Below are 18018 nucleotides of genomic sequence, written 5' to 3'. Positions count from 1 at the left end.
TCTCCGCCCGCGGTTACTTTATGTACTGATGTGCTGTTTACTGCTTTCTCTTTCATAGCTCAAATGATTTTGTAGTGATGATAATTGGCGAAGGACGATGTTAATTCAGCCGATCGTCAGAACATTAATGAAAACTGGCTTCTACGTGACGAGTGAATACAAGAAGCAGTAGCTTGGAAAGAAACTAATTCGTCCAAAGTAAAACAACCGACAAACTGCCATCTTAAATATACAACGCTCAGAATATACAAATTTTCTCTTCATTTCTCATAAATATATGAATACATGACAAAAATAATACAAATAGAAAATGATTTCAAATGCTAATTTGTGTATACATGTTAGAATTATCTACTTTTTAAACTATTTTCAACAATTTGTGTTTCTTGACAAGTTTTTATTTGCAAAAGGTGAAGCAAATAGTCTTAATTTTTACATTCACATTTTATTTGTATTTCTTCTTATTTCGGTATAGCTGTCTAAAAATACAATGTGCAGTCAGTACAGATTTACAATGAGGTGTGCAGTGAAAAATATGTTTCTGCTTATGAATTTAATTAAAAAAAATACATTTGTTTCGCTTAAATATAATGCAAACTGCATGGTAATTAATCAATATTGAATTATCACTTACTTCATTCAAGTTTTTTACACTACATGCAAATATTCATCTACATATGTGTGTATATGTATCTATATATATATATATATATATATATATATATATATATATATATATATATATATATATATATATATATATATATATATATATAGAGAGAGAGAGAGAGAGAGAGAGAGATATCAAAAGGACCAAGGTTCTTCTCGAGTCAGAGGCTCATAAGGCACGTTTCTCGGATTCTGTGCTCCGTACATATTCCTTTCCAGGCCGGGACACCAGTCTATAGCAGGAGTACTCATTTTTGCCAGCCCGGTGGAATGGAGCAAAGTGAAATGGAATTCTTTTTGCTCAAGACCACAACATATCGTCCAGTGAACGAATCAATATCACGATCATACGATTATGAGTGTAAAACACCCTAACCACTAAGCCACGTGCCTCCACACATACACACACATACACACGCGCACGCGTACACTCATATGTATTTATGCAAATATATATATGAATATTTATATATATATAAACTGATATGTTAAAACATTTATATATACATACATATGTACATAAATATATACATGTGTGTGTGTCTGTGTCTGTGTGTGTCTGTGTTTCTGTGTATTTGAACTGCATCCAGTGGTGGAGCCCTAGTACGGAAGTTCCAAGGTTTAACCAGTGTTGTTGTCAGGCCCAGCCTCATCCAGAGCTGTAGCACCTATTAGGATCCCTTATGGATAAACTAGCATGTGAACCATAGGAAGTGTAATGACCTCCAGTTCACGTTAGAACTTCCTTTTAGGAGAAGGTAAGCTTGTATGATAAACCTCAAGTGCAGCTTGGTAACTGGTCGTCTCAACCTCTGTTGTGCCATTGGTCTTATAGCTGATTGTGCTGGAAAGTGGGTTCGGTGCTGTGCAACACTTTATCCACTCAAAATAAACTCACGTACACGGAACTTCTTCGATCCTCGTAACATTTGCATGAAGTTACTGAGTTTAGGGAGCGGTTATACTCGGTCACGAGTAGACTTCCACCATTTATATACGCACGTATATACCTACATGCATATTTGTACAGGCGTATGGAATGAGTTCCTTCAACTTCAGCTAGATTAACGGTACCCACCTAAGTTACAGTTCACCGTGTTTTTGTTCCCCAAATGCTGCCTTATTGCAGTGAGACTAAGAGCACCTACGCCAGACAAGAATGACGTCTCAATGCTTTCTATCAATGCATTCAGGGACAGATCTTAGACATCAAGTTGACTGACCAAGTTATACAAAATGTAGTCCCCGCTGACTCATAAATACGCAGCCTCTTCATTCTACTGCAGCGATGTTGTCTCATTGGTTGGGCCACGCCCACCACAACTCAAAAATATACACAAGTACACACACATAATATTGACGGATTCCATAAATATATATTAGCCATGACGTGGATATATATCAGTCACCATGCTTGACCGCTAAATCCACAAGTTTTTTTAATTTTTTATTTTCTCTCTCTGCTTATTTTCTCTTATTCCTTTCCGTTGAAGAGCGTCCGCTCGAAACGTAAAAGACTTTCTCACTTTTCCGAGCGTCAAACTAATACACCTGCTTGTTGTTCATACAACCGTCTTCGTCTTTTGCTTTTCTGTAAATTTCAACTATACATGCATACACACACACACACACACACACACACACACACACACACACACACACACACGCACATATATATATATATTTATATATATACGCATATATAGAGTTCAAATTTACAGAAAACAAAAGACGAAAACAGGTATGGGAACAAGTGTGTTTATTACTTTATATATGTATGTATGTATGCATGTATGTATGTATATGCACAGCCATACCAACACACGCACATATACATACACACAAACACACATAAATATAAGCTCATATAGAGACACGGCTATGTACAGTTTTGAAATACTGACGCTCACGTAAGGCTTTGTTTTGGATAAAGTATACTGTGTTTGTGCGCGTAGCCGTGAAAAACCTTCTTAGGTATGTGAACGGTACGCCGAATATGATTAGCACCTGCATTTTATGTACAGTTAGTAGCAGAATAGGGCTTTAGTAATTTCTACATCTGGAGATGCGTATAGTCTTTCGGATATATTCTCGGCATTTGGCATGAGAGATAACAAGAGAATGAGAAAGCCGCTCGTGGTGACTAAGATAGCTTTAGATATGTTATGGAGTTATATTTATATATAGGAACAGTGAAATGTAATAATGTTTCTATGAGCAAAACCCGTAAAAATTTCAAAGATTTCGTCAGTGAATGCAAGAAACTTTAACTCTCTGCAACGGTGAACAGCTGGCAAGAAATATATATATATACTTATCCGAGACAGTATTAAATTAAAAGAGCCATCTATGTATGTTTCTTAATGTACATGCACCGTTGGTAGTTGTATATGCAATAAGAATATGGATGTGCATATCTTTATCACAGGACGTTCTTTAGAATGTTATCTTTGAGCAAATACCGCGGTAACTGGCCTATCAACAGTGTATATACAGTATATTATGTATGACACATAGATGGCAATGTGTGTGCGCGCGCGAGCTTGAGTGTGTGTGTGTGTGTATGTGTGTGTGTGTGTGTGTGTGTGTGCGTGCGTGTACGTGTGTGTGTGTTTGTGCGCACGTGTGTAGATAGATAAGCTGACAGAAAGATAAAAAGATTGGAGAGGAAGTGTTTAGAGAAACGTTGATGAATCGATAAAGATGTATTGTCATACACACTCTCATACATACACATATACACACATATGTACAGATATATGTGTATACACAAACATACACATAGACATATAGTTGTACATATGATGAGAACTTTAAAAACAAGTATTATATGAATTATTGAATGCGCCTTGTCGACAGTAACCCTCATTAAAAAAAGGATTATTATTATGTCATTATAGGGACCTGATTTCGAAGTTACTGTTTGATATAACATGCCGAGGTTGAGTGTGGATGATGACTGTGAAGGGCTGTAGCTTCTGTGCAGGAATATCGTTAAAACACTATGTTTTGGTAAGAAACGATTTGCCAGTGATACAGAAAGATGCGTTGTAGAAAGTGGAAAACAGATGTATATACCACATAGAGTGTACTAACTCACACACAGACACACTTGCACGCACTTGAACACACTTGCACACACACATACGCACAGACATAGGCACACACGCGAACACACACGCACAGGCCCATAAACACGTTCAAACGCATATACACCTTCAATCACGCACACACGCATACACGCATACATACATACAAGTATGTATACATGCGTACATAAATATATACATAAATACATACATGCAAACATATATATAACACGCATACAGACAGGCACTCCCACACAAATACACCTACATACAAACATACACATATACGCATATCAAATACAAGTATATATACATGCATACAGACATGCATACATACATGCGTACGTACGTACATACATGCGTACGTACGTACATACACACATACATATATTACACACATTACGGAGTCACAGAGATTTAGTTCTGAATTTAGAGATGCACTCACTTTTGAAGGTATATGCGTGTATATGTACGCGCGTGCGCCTGTGTGTGCGTATATACATATACTCATGCATACATACATAATACATACATACATAGATACACACACACACACACACGCACGCAAGCCCACATACATACATACATACATACATACAATATATACATAAGCCCAATCAATCACAAATGTATCCACGTGCACTAACGCACATAAATACTCACACAATAGTACACACATATTCGTAGACATATCGTTGGCATTTTTCTTTGTCGTAACTCTTTTCCCGTCCAAATTCTAAATAGAATATGACAAGTAAAAGTCAGGTAGGATTTCCAAAAAGCATTGTTGGAAGAAATCTTCTTCAGTGATCTCTCAGTAATTCCAAGACAAATTCCGGTAGAATTGGTCTATAGATGGCGTGTTCTCTTGTCTGCTCCACTGATTCTTACTTATCTAATGGACTTACGTCCAATAGTAACCTTTTCTTCTTACTTGTCCGCATATCTACATATATAGGTTGGTGTTGATGATGGAAGCGGAGTGTTTGTTGGTGTGTGGAGTATATGTTATGTGTATGTGTGTCTGTTTATGTGGTGTGTAACTGTGGGTAACTGTGCGAGTGTGTGTGTGAGAGTGAGTTTGTGTTGTGTATGTGAGAGTGTGAGTATGTGTTGGGTGTGTGAGAGTGTGAGTTTGTGCTGTGTGTGTATGGTGCGTGTAACTGTGTGAATATGTGTGTGAGTCAGTGTGAGTGTGGGTGCGTTTGCATGTATTTAAGATTTTTAGATATGTGTTTCTTTGCGTGTGTTGTTTATATATGTAGGCAGATTGCAAGTATGTATGTATGACTATATGTATGTATATGAAAGTATGTATATACGCATGCATATGCAAACAACTGTATGTTGTTTGTGTGTATGTGTGTGTAGTTTATTTAAACCAATCCAATGTTTGTCTGGAAACTTTAGAGTGAAAGACCACTAGACTGGCGTCAAAAAATTACTGTAAAATAGGTTTGTATTGAGTGCTGCTGCACATACGCCATAGAAACCGGGAAACCGTGCCCATGAGCCTGGCTAGGCTTTAAAAGGGCGCATAAATAAAACAATAAAAAAATTTGAAACACACACGAAGTATCATGTGCGTATATATATGTACGTGGATACCTACATATGCATTTGTATATATTTATGTTTGCCTGTATTTGTTTGTGTGTGTATGTAAGCATGTACCAACGTTTGTATGTTTAGTGTATATATGCATATATAGGTTTTTTGGTAGGTGTATGTATTACTTAACGTATATGTATTTTTATGATGTTAGTTCTTTGTAAATGTTTTTATTTTAAATGGACATATCATATTAAATTAATTATTTTTTACCATTAATTAATTTACCCTGGGTATACAGGTTTTCCCTTGTACTAAAACTAATTTTTGATTTAAGGTTTTTTTAAAATTTTTATATGATTTTAAATCGTAATTGCAATTTCATATAACCGGTTATTGTAAAGACCGTTAGTTGAAAGGACCAATGAAACAAAATCATTTTCAAATGTGTATCTATTATAGCAATTGTATATAACCATATTTTGTTCCATTCTAAATCAAAACTGTCCGACGAATGGGAACTTGAAACACTGAGTAACAGTTTTTGTGATGTCTTTACAGTTTTTTTTATAAAGTATATATATATATATATATATATATATATATATATATATATATATATATATATATATATACTTGAGACGAGAGGGATGTGATGGACTGATGGACAACGTAAATGGTTACAATCGGGAGACAATAATTCAGAAGGAAGCGGAGAGAAAGGAACCACACACAAAAATATTAACATAAAAGTTTGTGAACAGCGAATTGTACGCCGAAAAATGGAAGAGGAAGATAAGTAGACTAACGTTTCGAGTGAACCCTTTATCAGAGTAGAGTATGATAGAAGTAAAAGAAATAAGCGAAAAGTAAAACAGAAATAAGCAAGAAGAAAGAAACAAGAAAAGAAACGCTACCTGTACATATGTTGGGCATGACAAGTAAACGTCTGTGTATAGAATCTCTGTTTGAAATCACAACTGGATTCAGAGCAATTATAGGTTTTTATAGGGCATTATTATGTTTGCAATGTCCATTAAGATAATTTTTTTTTGCTCTTTATTTCTGGAGGACCTCATAGTATTATTTATAACAAAAGACGGAAAATTATTATAGTTATCTGTATTATTAGGCACGTTCAGTATTATATTTACCGAATTATATTTTCAGTTTTAATAAGACTACAGCCACCTAGACTATTAATATTTGTCACGGAAGAAAATATATTCATATGCTTATAGTTTTTTTTATCATATCCTTAAAAGGGGTAATAATATTCTCAGGATTATCAATATTAGAAGTTATAGTTTAACTTTTTCCCACTGGTAATAATAATATGTGAGGTTAATTAATTTCAACATGGAATTGAAACCACATCACCCGGGATATAAATTTAGCTGCACGAAACTTACTTGTCAGATTGCTCCATCACGCCATGTGCTGATGGAACTCTCTCAAACCAACATTATATCAGAAGCAATAAATATAACCGTTAAGAGATGGAAAGATCCATCCATTTGTAGGGAATAGGAAAATGCCTAGTTTTCTTTGAGGCTTAATTTGATTTTGTGACATACACGATTTATTTCAAATACAACAGGAAACGAAACCGCATCAAATATTTCGTTTTCTGTCAGCTTATAAATTAATCTTCAATGCTCACCCCGAAAAAAGTCTGGCTTGACAGAAATATCCATTATATAAGATGGGTTTAACCAACAAGTATGTAGTCGCTCGACCTGCCATATTTCTCTCAAATTTCAATCAACTGATTCAAATAATAGTAAACAGTACTCGGTTGTGTAACTTGCTTGAAATTGCAGCTATAATTCCCTCAAGCCGTATCCTACAGTTTTAAAACAGAAGGATATATTGGAAATGTAGTGCAAGATATAGAAGATGATAGCATGTTCACAGTTTCAACAACTTAGGTCAAAGGACTGCTTGGCGAACGCTGGCAAATAACAGACAGATAGAAAGATAGATAGATTTGTCAGATATTTAGATTTGTCTGAAACTCGGACACATGGACAAGTGGAAAGGTAGAAAGATATACAGAGGGAGGGGTGTATATAATACATCGCCTGACAAACATACTCAGTGCAGAGAGAGAGAGAGAGAGAGAGAGACAAACAGACAGACAAACTAAGAGTGAAAGAAAGAGAGAGTGAGAGAGAGATTGGGAGAGAGATTGAAAGAGAGAGAGTGTGTGTGTGTGAGGGAGAGATAGACTGATTGAATTAAATGAGCACCTAGTCAAACAAAGATGTTGTTAGGGAATGAATATGAAAAACTAAATGTAAACGAGGTGAACTGAGTGACGGTGTCCAAAAATTCTTAATTAACTGAAATCTACTTCCTTAGTTGTAGAAAGATAGTAATTAGCAAGGATTTTCTAAGAAAGGATTAGCAAGGATTTTCTAAAAAAAAAAGGGGAGATAATTTTAAGAAATTAAGAATGAATTTCTGAAATTGATTGTTATATAAATAAATTTATAGACAAGAAACAATGGACATGTTACAATTGTATATCAGGTTAGTGTAGCCAATAAAAAATGCTTTGATCAGTGGCAATAAGAAAATATATTGGAAATTCGTTACTAACAATTTTGCTCATTAAAACTAAAATAATTTTTTAATTTTCAGTTTGCATTGGAAGACAGTAATAGACAAAAGGAAAATAAGAGAGATAGAGAGAGGGGGAGAGAGAATGAGAGAAAGGTGGGGAGTGAGAGAGATAGTGTAGAGCAGTGCTTCTCAAACTATTTGATGTGGCGTATTGGCAGTTTTTTTCCAGTGTACCAGGGACCGATAATATTTCTTAGTAATATTAATTTATACTGGAAACAATATATATAATGAATATCATAAAAGCTGAAAATTTTTTTTTATCTTATATTTTTATTTTGTAAACAGATAATACAATATTACATAAGCATTTTATAATGTTTCTTTCTTTTCTGGAAAGACGCCGTGTGCCGGCAGCTGATGGCTTGCGGACCAAAACCGGTCCGCGGACCACCACTTTGAGTAGCACTGGTGTAGAGTACAGGGATAGTGATACAAATAGACAAACGTTCTATTGCATTATTTTATTAATTTCATTCATTGGACGGTGGCCATGGTTAGACAGACGCGTCAACGTTTCAATTGATCATATCGATTAGAAATCGATAAAGTAAACACCAGATCGAAATACTTATACATACATATCTGAGTGGGGTGCATGCGTGTGCAGGTATCCTTTCGTGATGTTTAAGCTGCATGCAGATTGGTTAAAACCATATTCTAAAAATTCAGCTTGTTGGAGAGTTCTAAGAGGTACTAAAGTTGTCAAGTACTCAACTGTCAGTTAAACATATCTGAAATCTGAGGATTACTCTATATATGAAAGCACTAATTTAACTTTATGAGCATTACAAAATATATTTTCTAAATATTAAAATACCATAACAGAAAACGTGAAAACCAGACCAATGTGTATGTATATATATTTGCATACAGGGGGAGTGATACATACATACATACATATATATATATATATATATATATATATATATATATATATATATATATATATATATATATATATATATATATATATATATATATATATATATATATATATATATATATATATATATATATATATATATATATATATATATATATATATATATATAGAGAGAGAGAGAGAGAGAGAGAGAGAGACAGAGACAGAGACAGAGACAGAGACAGAGAGAAAGAAATAGTGTATTACTTTGCTGTTGATAGGGTCAGCATAAAAGTACTCAAATATTTTATGAATACAGGATTTATAGTGAACTACTTCGAGTTTCATGTTCATATAACACAGAAATCAGATGTTCTTGTGTAATGTGACTTGAACGATCCGGTTCAGATTGAGATGATATGATTACTCTTTAAGATAATACGAAAAGAAAAAAAAAGGCGAGAAAAATTTGTCAGTGAGATCTTTAACTTCGCTTCCTCTAAAACATTTCCGATAAAGCATCCCCTTACTAAAATAGCGGACTGGATGATAGTGCCTTTAAAAAGATCATATTTTACACCCCGACTTAATCAAGTATCAATCCTAGAAATATACATAGGAAAGTGGTACGGTCCGGTTCTCTTTACTTCTTGAATGTTAGAACTAATATAAAAAATAAAAGATAGTTCTTGCCTTGGTAGATAAACATTTCTCCATAGATAGAAGAAAATCTTCGATAGACGTTCTGAGAAAGTTTTGTATAGATACGATCCTTATATGAAAAAATTTAATTGCACATAAGCCAACCAAGCCTCCCGACTGTAACTGAAGAAGACCAAATATTTGCCCACTGAAAAGGGCATGTCAACCACAAGTCTCCTTTCAAATATGTTGACAAAAAGAAAAGTAGGTTCTATAAGGGTGAAAAAACACATACCATTATCCAATCGAAAGACTGCACCGAGCTTCTAAATTTGAGATCAGTATTTTTAGCAAGAAATATGCATCGTGGCATGTTTCTGTTATCGAACCGGAAAACGAACTCCACCATCTCATCGGATTAGGCGCTCGCAGTTAAACGCACTTTAGCCTTTCTCCAACTCCACTCTACTACTAGATACATACACACAAACATATATATGTACGTATATATGTATATATACATATATATGCATACTTACATACACACATTCACACACACACACACACACACACACACACACACACACACACACACACACATATATATATATATGAATGTAGGACTGGCTGTGTGGTAAGTAGCTTGCTTACAAACAACATGGTTCCGGGTTCAGTCCCACTGCGTGGCACCTTGGGTAAGTGACTTCTACTATAGCCTCGGGCCGACCAAACCCTTGTGAGTGGATTTGGTAGACGGAAACTGAAAGAAGCCAGTCGTATATATGTATATATATATATATATATATATATATATATGTCAGGTCGCTCTTCAGTGCTACTGGTAACATGTAATCCAGTACAACCTGTTGCATGGTCGGGTCGTCGGCGACTAAACTGGCAACCCCACCAGGCTTGCTTGGTGAGGAGGGTGTTGTTGGACACCCTGCAGGACGAAAAATAAGACCTGTCAAAGGGCGGATGAACTCCTGAGCAGTCAACGACCATCCAACAAAATGTCTGTAAATATGTATATATATATATATGTATGGGTGTGTATATGTGTGTGAATGTCTGTAAATATGTATATATGAATAATTTTAATTTTAATTTTATATATATACTATTGTTTATCTTTTATATTTTATTTATATATATATATATTTTTATTATTTATTTAATTTTTTTTTTTTTTTGATGAGCTGCTCCACATCGGTCACCGGAGTGATATTTGATCACTTTACAGAGTGTCTGAGTGTCGGTTAGGTGTCTGGAATGGGACGGCTTACCTCATGGGCAGGTAGAAGCTCTTTAACCTTGGTTGGTAATCTACCTAGGAGAAGGAAATCTCCGAAATAAAACCTGAGGCCTTGGAAATTCCTGGTTTTGTCAATTCTCTTGTCACACCGGTGAAAGTCTTCTTGGGCTAATAAGTGGGGGTAGTGCAGTGCAAGCTACACTCACTAAAAATTATTCATCTGCACAGGTACTTCCTGTACTCCAAATCTTAGTAAAATCATTCAATTGGTTGGTTGGCAGAAACCTAAAAATGCACCTGTAACTTATTTTTAAATGTCTGAAACAAATTCAGTAAATGGCAAAAAAGGCTTGGGAACATCAGGGGAACAGGTCTGGCCCGGCAGGTGTCCCAGTGTATCACAGGCTGGACCCGGTCGTCATCCTGCCACTGTGGTCAAACAGTCCTCAAGAAAAAGTAAAAATAAACATCGTTTTGAATTTTGGCTGTTGGAATGTGCGCACACTTCTTGATGATAATTTCACGAAGAGGCCAGAAAGGCGTACTGCACTTATTGCATGTGAGCTAAAGAAATATTCCCTTGATATAGTTGCTCTCTCTGAAACTCGTCTCTCTGGTGAGGGTCAAGTAATGGAATCTGCTTATGGATATACTATCTTCTGGAAAGGCCTACCTAAGGGTCAGCGTAGAGAATCTGGTGTTGGGTTTGCTTTCAAGAATACATTAGTGTCCTCCATTGCAGAGCTTCCAAGTGGTATATCTGACCGGATCATGTCATGCCGTATCAAACTGACAAAAGGTAGGTTTCTTACCGTTGTCAGTATTTATGCACCAACAATGTCCCATTCTGAGGAAACTGTGGGACAGTTTTATGACAATCTAGCAAGATTATTGAGGAAAGTACCAATTTCTGACAAGCTGGTCATTTTGGGAAATTTCAATGCAAGAGTTGGAAGGGACTATGTTTCATGGCCGGTTTTAGGTCGACATGGGATTGGAAAATGCAATAGAAATGGAGTAGCTCTTTTGACGTTTTGTACTGAGAATGATCTGGTTGTCACCAACACTCTGTTTAAGCAGAAAAATAAATATAAAGCCACCTGGATGCACCCAAGATCTAAGCACTGGCATCTCATAGATTATATTTTGATTAGGAAATGTGATATGAAAGACGTTTCTAGCGTTCGGGTCATGAGAGGGGCAGAGAGCTGGACTGACCATCATCTACTGCGTGGCAAAATAGATTTTTCGATAAAACCTAAAAACCGACAGTCTGGTCCTAAGATACCCAAAAAGTTAAACGTTGCAAACTTTAAATTATCAAGCAACTTGCAAAGATTCCACGACGCTATAGAAAGTATTAATCTTGACCCAAACAATTTATGGGAAGATTTCAAAACAAAAGTATTTCAGGCTGCAAGTTCGTCAGTGGGATTTAAATCTCATAAATCCAGAGAATGGTTCTCAGATAGATCAGCAGAAATTCATGATCTACTTTTAGAAAAACAAAACTTAGGCAATACACTGCTCTCTCAGTCATTGAATCCCAACTCAAATGAAACTTACAGAAAGCTGAAAAGGAGGGTGCAAACTGCTCTAAGGAAAATTAAACAGGAATGGTGGAATGATAGGGCAAAAGGGGCACAAGAAGCAGCTGATAGAAATGATGCCAGTTGTTTGTATTCTTATGTTAGGGAGGTATATGGTCCAAAATCTTCTTCAGTAGCTCCAGTGAGAACAGAAGATGGATGTTTTCTTCTGACTGACACCGCTTCTATTCATAAGCGTTGGGTAGAACATTTCTCTGCACTTTTGAATAGACCATCATCCGTTAATATGAGGACGATAGAAACAATTGAACAACTTCCAGTTATAGAAGAGATGGCATCTGAACCAACTCTAAATGACATTTATTTAGCTATGAATAAGCTGAATAACAACAAGTCTCCAGGATCTGATGGAATCTGTGCAGAAGTCTTGAAATATGGGGGTGACAAAATGATGGAACTCTTAAAAATTTTAATTTGTCACTGTTGGAGAAGTGAGAAAGTGCCTCAAGACTGGATTGATGCCATTCTTGTCTCCTTATATAAATCGGGGCCAAAGGATCTGTGTGGTAATTTTCGTGGGATTTCCCTTTTGTCTGTGGTTGGAAAGGTGCTCGCCCGCATTTTGTTAGAACGTTTAAATACCTGTATAGTTCCAAGTATGGTGTCTGAGTCTCAGTGTGGTTTTCGTTCCTCCAGGGGCACAGCTGATTGTATCTTTACTGTCAGACAATTACAGGAGAAGTGCATTGAACAGAATCTTGCTCTGTACCATTGCTTTGTTGATTTGAGCAAAGCATTCGATACTGTTAATCGAAGTGCTCTGTGGCTAATTCTGGGGAAAATTGGTTGCCCAGAAAAGTTTATAAACATGGTCAAGGCTTTGCATCAGGATATGAGAGCTAGGGTTAATTTTGGTGGTAGGCTTACTGAATCTTTTGCTGTGGAAAATGGAGTAAAGCAGGGAGACCTTGATGCACCCACCCTCTTTGCAATATATTTTGCCGTTGTGGTGTCACATTCCTTTCAAAACTCTGAGGAGGGTATCAACATAAAATATCGAACAACGGGGAATGTTTTTAATTTGACCCGACTGAAGTTTAAAACGAAGGTTTTTACTTCACTTATTAGGGAACTTTTGTATGCTGACGATTGCGATCTGGTTAGTCATTCTGAATCGGGTCTGCAATCCCTTGTATCTGCATTTGATGCAGCTTGTGATGATTTTGGCCTGACCATCAATCTGAAAAAAACAGTTGTAATGTATCAACCTGCGTATGGTGCTGTTTGTAACCTCCCTAAAATTTTTGTTAAGGGAAAGTTACTTGAGGTTGTCAATTCATTTGTCTACCTGGGAAGCTCTGTTCAAGATGATGGAAATCTTGATACGGAAATACACCTGCGAATTCAAAGGGCAGCAAAAGCATTTGGTGGCTTGGAGTCACGCGTCTGGCGCCAGCGACATATAAATAACAATACAAAGCTGGCTCTTTACAAATCATTTGTCTTAACATCCCTATTGTATTCCTGTGAAACTTGGACCTGTTATGAAAGGCATTTTAAAATGTTAGAAAAGTTCCACCAAAAATGCCTTCGTCATATTTTAAGAATTAAATGGAATTCTTTTACTCCAAACACAGATATCCTTGCATCTGCAGGCATCCCCTCAATTAAAGCCATGATTTTGAGGAACCAATTGAGATGGTGTGGCCATATTGTTCGAATGGCAGATGAACGCAGGCCGAAACAGCTGTTTTATGGTGAGCTTGCAGAGGGGAAACGTTATCGGCATAAACCTAAAAAAAGGTTTAAGGATGGCATAAGGACTGCTATGAAGTCAATTGGAATGGCCCCAAAAGATATAGAAGTCCTCGCTTCAGATCGAGTTAGATGGCAAACAAGGGTGTGGAGTGGAGTGAAAGCATTTGAAGAGGCCAGGATGATGCAAGCAGGGCTCAAGAGACATTTAAGGAAAAATGTAAAGACTGAGAAGGTGAATGACAAGAACCTTTTTGTGTGCACAGTCTGTGACAGACCATGTCTGTCCTTGGCTGGCCTCAAATCTCACCTGCGAACCCATGGAAAACAAACCTCATCCAGCTATTCTGATTATATGTCTGTGCACACGTTTGAATGTGGTGTGTGCCAGAGGGTTTGCAAATCCAGTGGGGGGTCTTAAAAGACATGTTAGGATCCACAATGAGCAGAACTTACTTGCAGGTATTGGTAGTGCAAATCAGAGGTGCAATCTGTGTGGGTGTTTTTTCAAAACACTGTCTGGTTTAAAAAGCCACATCAGACGCCATGAAAGGGCTAAGGTGTAGTTGCAGGAGGTGGTCAAACTCTGTTTAAGGAGTAGACAACCACCATATATATATATATATATATATATATATATATATATATATATATATATATATATATATATGTATGTGTGTGTATGTTTGTGTGTCTGTGTTTGTCCCCCCAAAATCGCTTGACAACCGATGCTGGTGTGTTTACGTCCCCAAAACTTAACGGATCGGCAAAAAAAAAACTGATAGAATAAGTACTAGGCTTACAAAGAATAAGTCCTGGGGTCGATTAGCTCGACTAAAAGGCGGTGCTCCAGCATGGCCATAGTCAAATGACTGAAACAAGTAAAAGAGTAAAAGAGAAGATATATATATATACACACACACGTTTAGGCTAGTTACTGCAGTATTTGTCCAGATACAACACCTCTCATGGACTTGGTATGTTATAAACACAATAAACATCAGAGAGAAACAAAAATTCCTACTAGCAACCAATGATAAACTGAAACTAGCAAAACTATATATGTATGCATATGTGTGCGTGTGTGTGTTTGCGTGCGCGTGTGCGGATGTGTGCGTGTGTGTGTATATGTGTGTATGTGTTTCTGTGTATATGTATGAATGAGGAGAGATTGTATGAGGGAGAAATGAAAGGACATAAAGACAAAATGAAACATTGAGATATATTGAAGGACTAAGACAGACAGAAATAGAATGAACGGCTAATACACAGCTAAGAGAGTCGTGCACTTCATTGTTACGCCATTTTTTTTTTAGAAAGTTCATTGAATTTCAAAGGAAGTCTCTCGCTCGGTTGCACAACAACATTAACAAAGAAGAAATTGTTGGACCAACTGATGCACACAAGTCTTTATAATCCTGTTAAGATGATCTTGTAATGTGTGGATTGTGGCAGTGATGGCGATGGTGATAGTGGTGTTGACAGTGTTGTTGAAGAAGGTTTTGACTATGATGGTGACAGTGTTGTTTTGTTTACCTCAGTTCAGCTTTACTGAAGCAGAGCTATTATGAAAGGCATTCCAGCCATGACCATCCCGTCTTTATCCTTGATGCAGACAATTTATGGAAGTTATATTTTAGAATAATGTAGTGTTATATCCAGAGAGATTTGGCTGCTATTTCGCACAGGTCAACACACATAGAAGACACAAAAAAGTAAGCAAACGACTTACAAACGTACATTAATCACAGATTCTATATTTGGTCAACAGAAAGCAACATAAATTGTATACAAACAATACTTCAGAAACATGAAGGATTATGGCAGAACTGTCTGAAAACTAATCACCCCACAAGCGACCACAAGCTTCAAATTCATAACAGGTCTGTATTGTGCCTGCAATGTGTGTTGTAATGTCGTGGAGGAGTTGTATTTAATTTCTAGTATTGTTACTTTCTTTATGTATGTTATATGTTTATACTGTTGAGTGAGAGGTTTGGATGTATTTGGCGTTCTATGGCGTTATTGATATAAAGGGAGACAATAGATTTGGTAGGCACTTGTATCTGTTGCTGTGGAGTCAGGTTTGTTGGTAATTTATGTGGGGTTGAATTAATTATACCCACTCCTTCCTTCCCCAAATGCCAATCATCTGTGGTACCCATTTTGCTCTTGTCTTTCCTGCACGTGAAGAATTGCTATAGCCTAAAAGGAACATAACGGCACCAATCTCACAGTCTCAGAGGCTACTAGAGTTTCATTCTCTCAGACACATCGAGTGAAAGAAAAACAAAAATAAAACAGCTGAATTCAATTTCTGCTGAAATTAGTATAGCTTAGTGCAGCGGTTTCCAACCTTATACCATCGAAACCCATTTTTAATATTCCACATTTTTTAAAAAACTATTCTTTTGGAATATACTAACATCTGTTACTTTTCTTACCATTTGATACATTTCTTGGAGAAATGTTACTCAGATTTTGTTTGCTGCAAATGTATGCTGAGGCCTTACGTTCATTTCACAGGAATGGCAATATGGCTTATTTCATAAAATATTGTGTAACGTATATATGATCATGTTACATTTTATCAAATATTTCAAGTAAAATATTTTGTCTCAGCGGCCCTTTCAGAGTTACTCTGCAATCCATAAGTTGAAAATATCTTGAAAGAAACGACCTCTTTCAAAGTATCTCACCCCCAAAATACGCTAGAAATATTTCAATAGCACCTCAATAACTCAATGACTATACTCTTTTTTACTCTCGGCACATTTTTGGGGAGGGGGGGGGCAGTCGATTACATCGACCACCAGCACGCAACTGGTACTTAATTTATTGACCCCCAAAAGGATGAAAGGTACAGTCGACCTCGTCGGAATATGAACTCAGAACGTAAAGACAGACGAAATACCGCTAAGCATTTCGGCCGGCGTGCTAACGTTTCTGCCAGTTCGCCGCCTTCAACTCAATGGCTATACTTGGAATCATTGTATCACTTCTACTCATTCAACTATATTTAGAAGATCACAGTTCCTAATTTTAAAACTGAAACTTGCGATTTTCCGATAATTTTTCTTTACTATGACAAGCTAACTTAGATGAAAGTATGTACAATAAGTATTTACATTTATCTAGTGTAATAGTTTGTGTGTGTGTGTATATATATATTATGATTGACCGTTGACTGAACACTATTCAATTTTTTTTCTCCGTGTTTTTCTCCTTGTCTCCGTATTATTTCTGTTGAAGAGCGTAGCTCGAAACGTCAAAGACTTTCCGTATTCCCGAGCGTCATACTAATATATACTTTTGTTATTTACACCACCTGTCCTCGTCTGTTGTTATTTTTTGTATATTCTCCCATATATATATATATATATATATATATATATATATAGATGGATACACCCCCCCCCCCCATACACACATATATAAGGTAGTTGAAACGCTTTAGGATACACGAGTGTTTCATTTTGATCAGAGTGTTTCGGTGCTGAAGCTGTATAGATTAGTCATCTGGTATACTAACAGTGAGAGACTGTTCTATCGATGATGTGACGTGCCTATAATCAACAATAACATAAGGAAGTCGCCAACCGGTAATTAGTACATCTTTCTTGGCGTTTAGTAATTTTCTGTGTTTGCGGCTTGTTTTTTATCCGGATATCTCATGAAATTCATTTCAAAATTAATAGCACCCCCACCCACCTCTTTAGAATATATATATATATGGCTGTATAGCGGGCAAATATCTATATAATTAATGATATATGCACATAAACACACTCAGACACATACGTTTATAATGAATGTGCCAATATGTATACAACATACAACCTACATATATACATACGTTAAACTCATAAAATACCTCAGCTCCCCTATATACAATGTCCATAAATTTCCCGTAAAGAGGTCGGTCGGTTTTGAAGAAGTAAAACGAATGTCCCTATGTCAAGTAACATCGACAGAAAAGGAAGGTTAACATGAAGATCGACCGTTTAATACTGA

Source organism: Octopus bimaculoides, chromosome 3, assembly GCF_046866305.1.
Source record: "Octopus bimaculoides isolate indiv1 chromosome 3, ASM4686630v1, whole genome shotgun sequence".
NCBI lineage: Eukaryota > Metazoa > Mollusca > Cephalopoda > Octopoda > Octopodidae > Octopus > Octopus bimaculoides.
The sequence above is the reverse complement of the archived record's forward strand: the minus strand, read 5'-3'. Positions refer to the sequence as shown.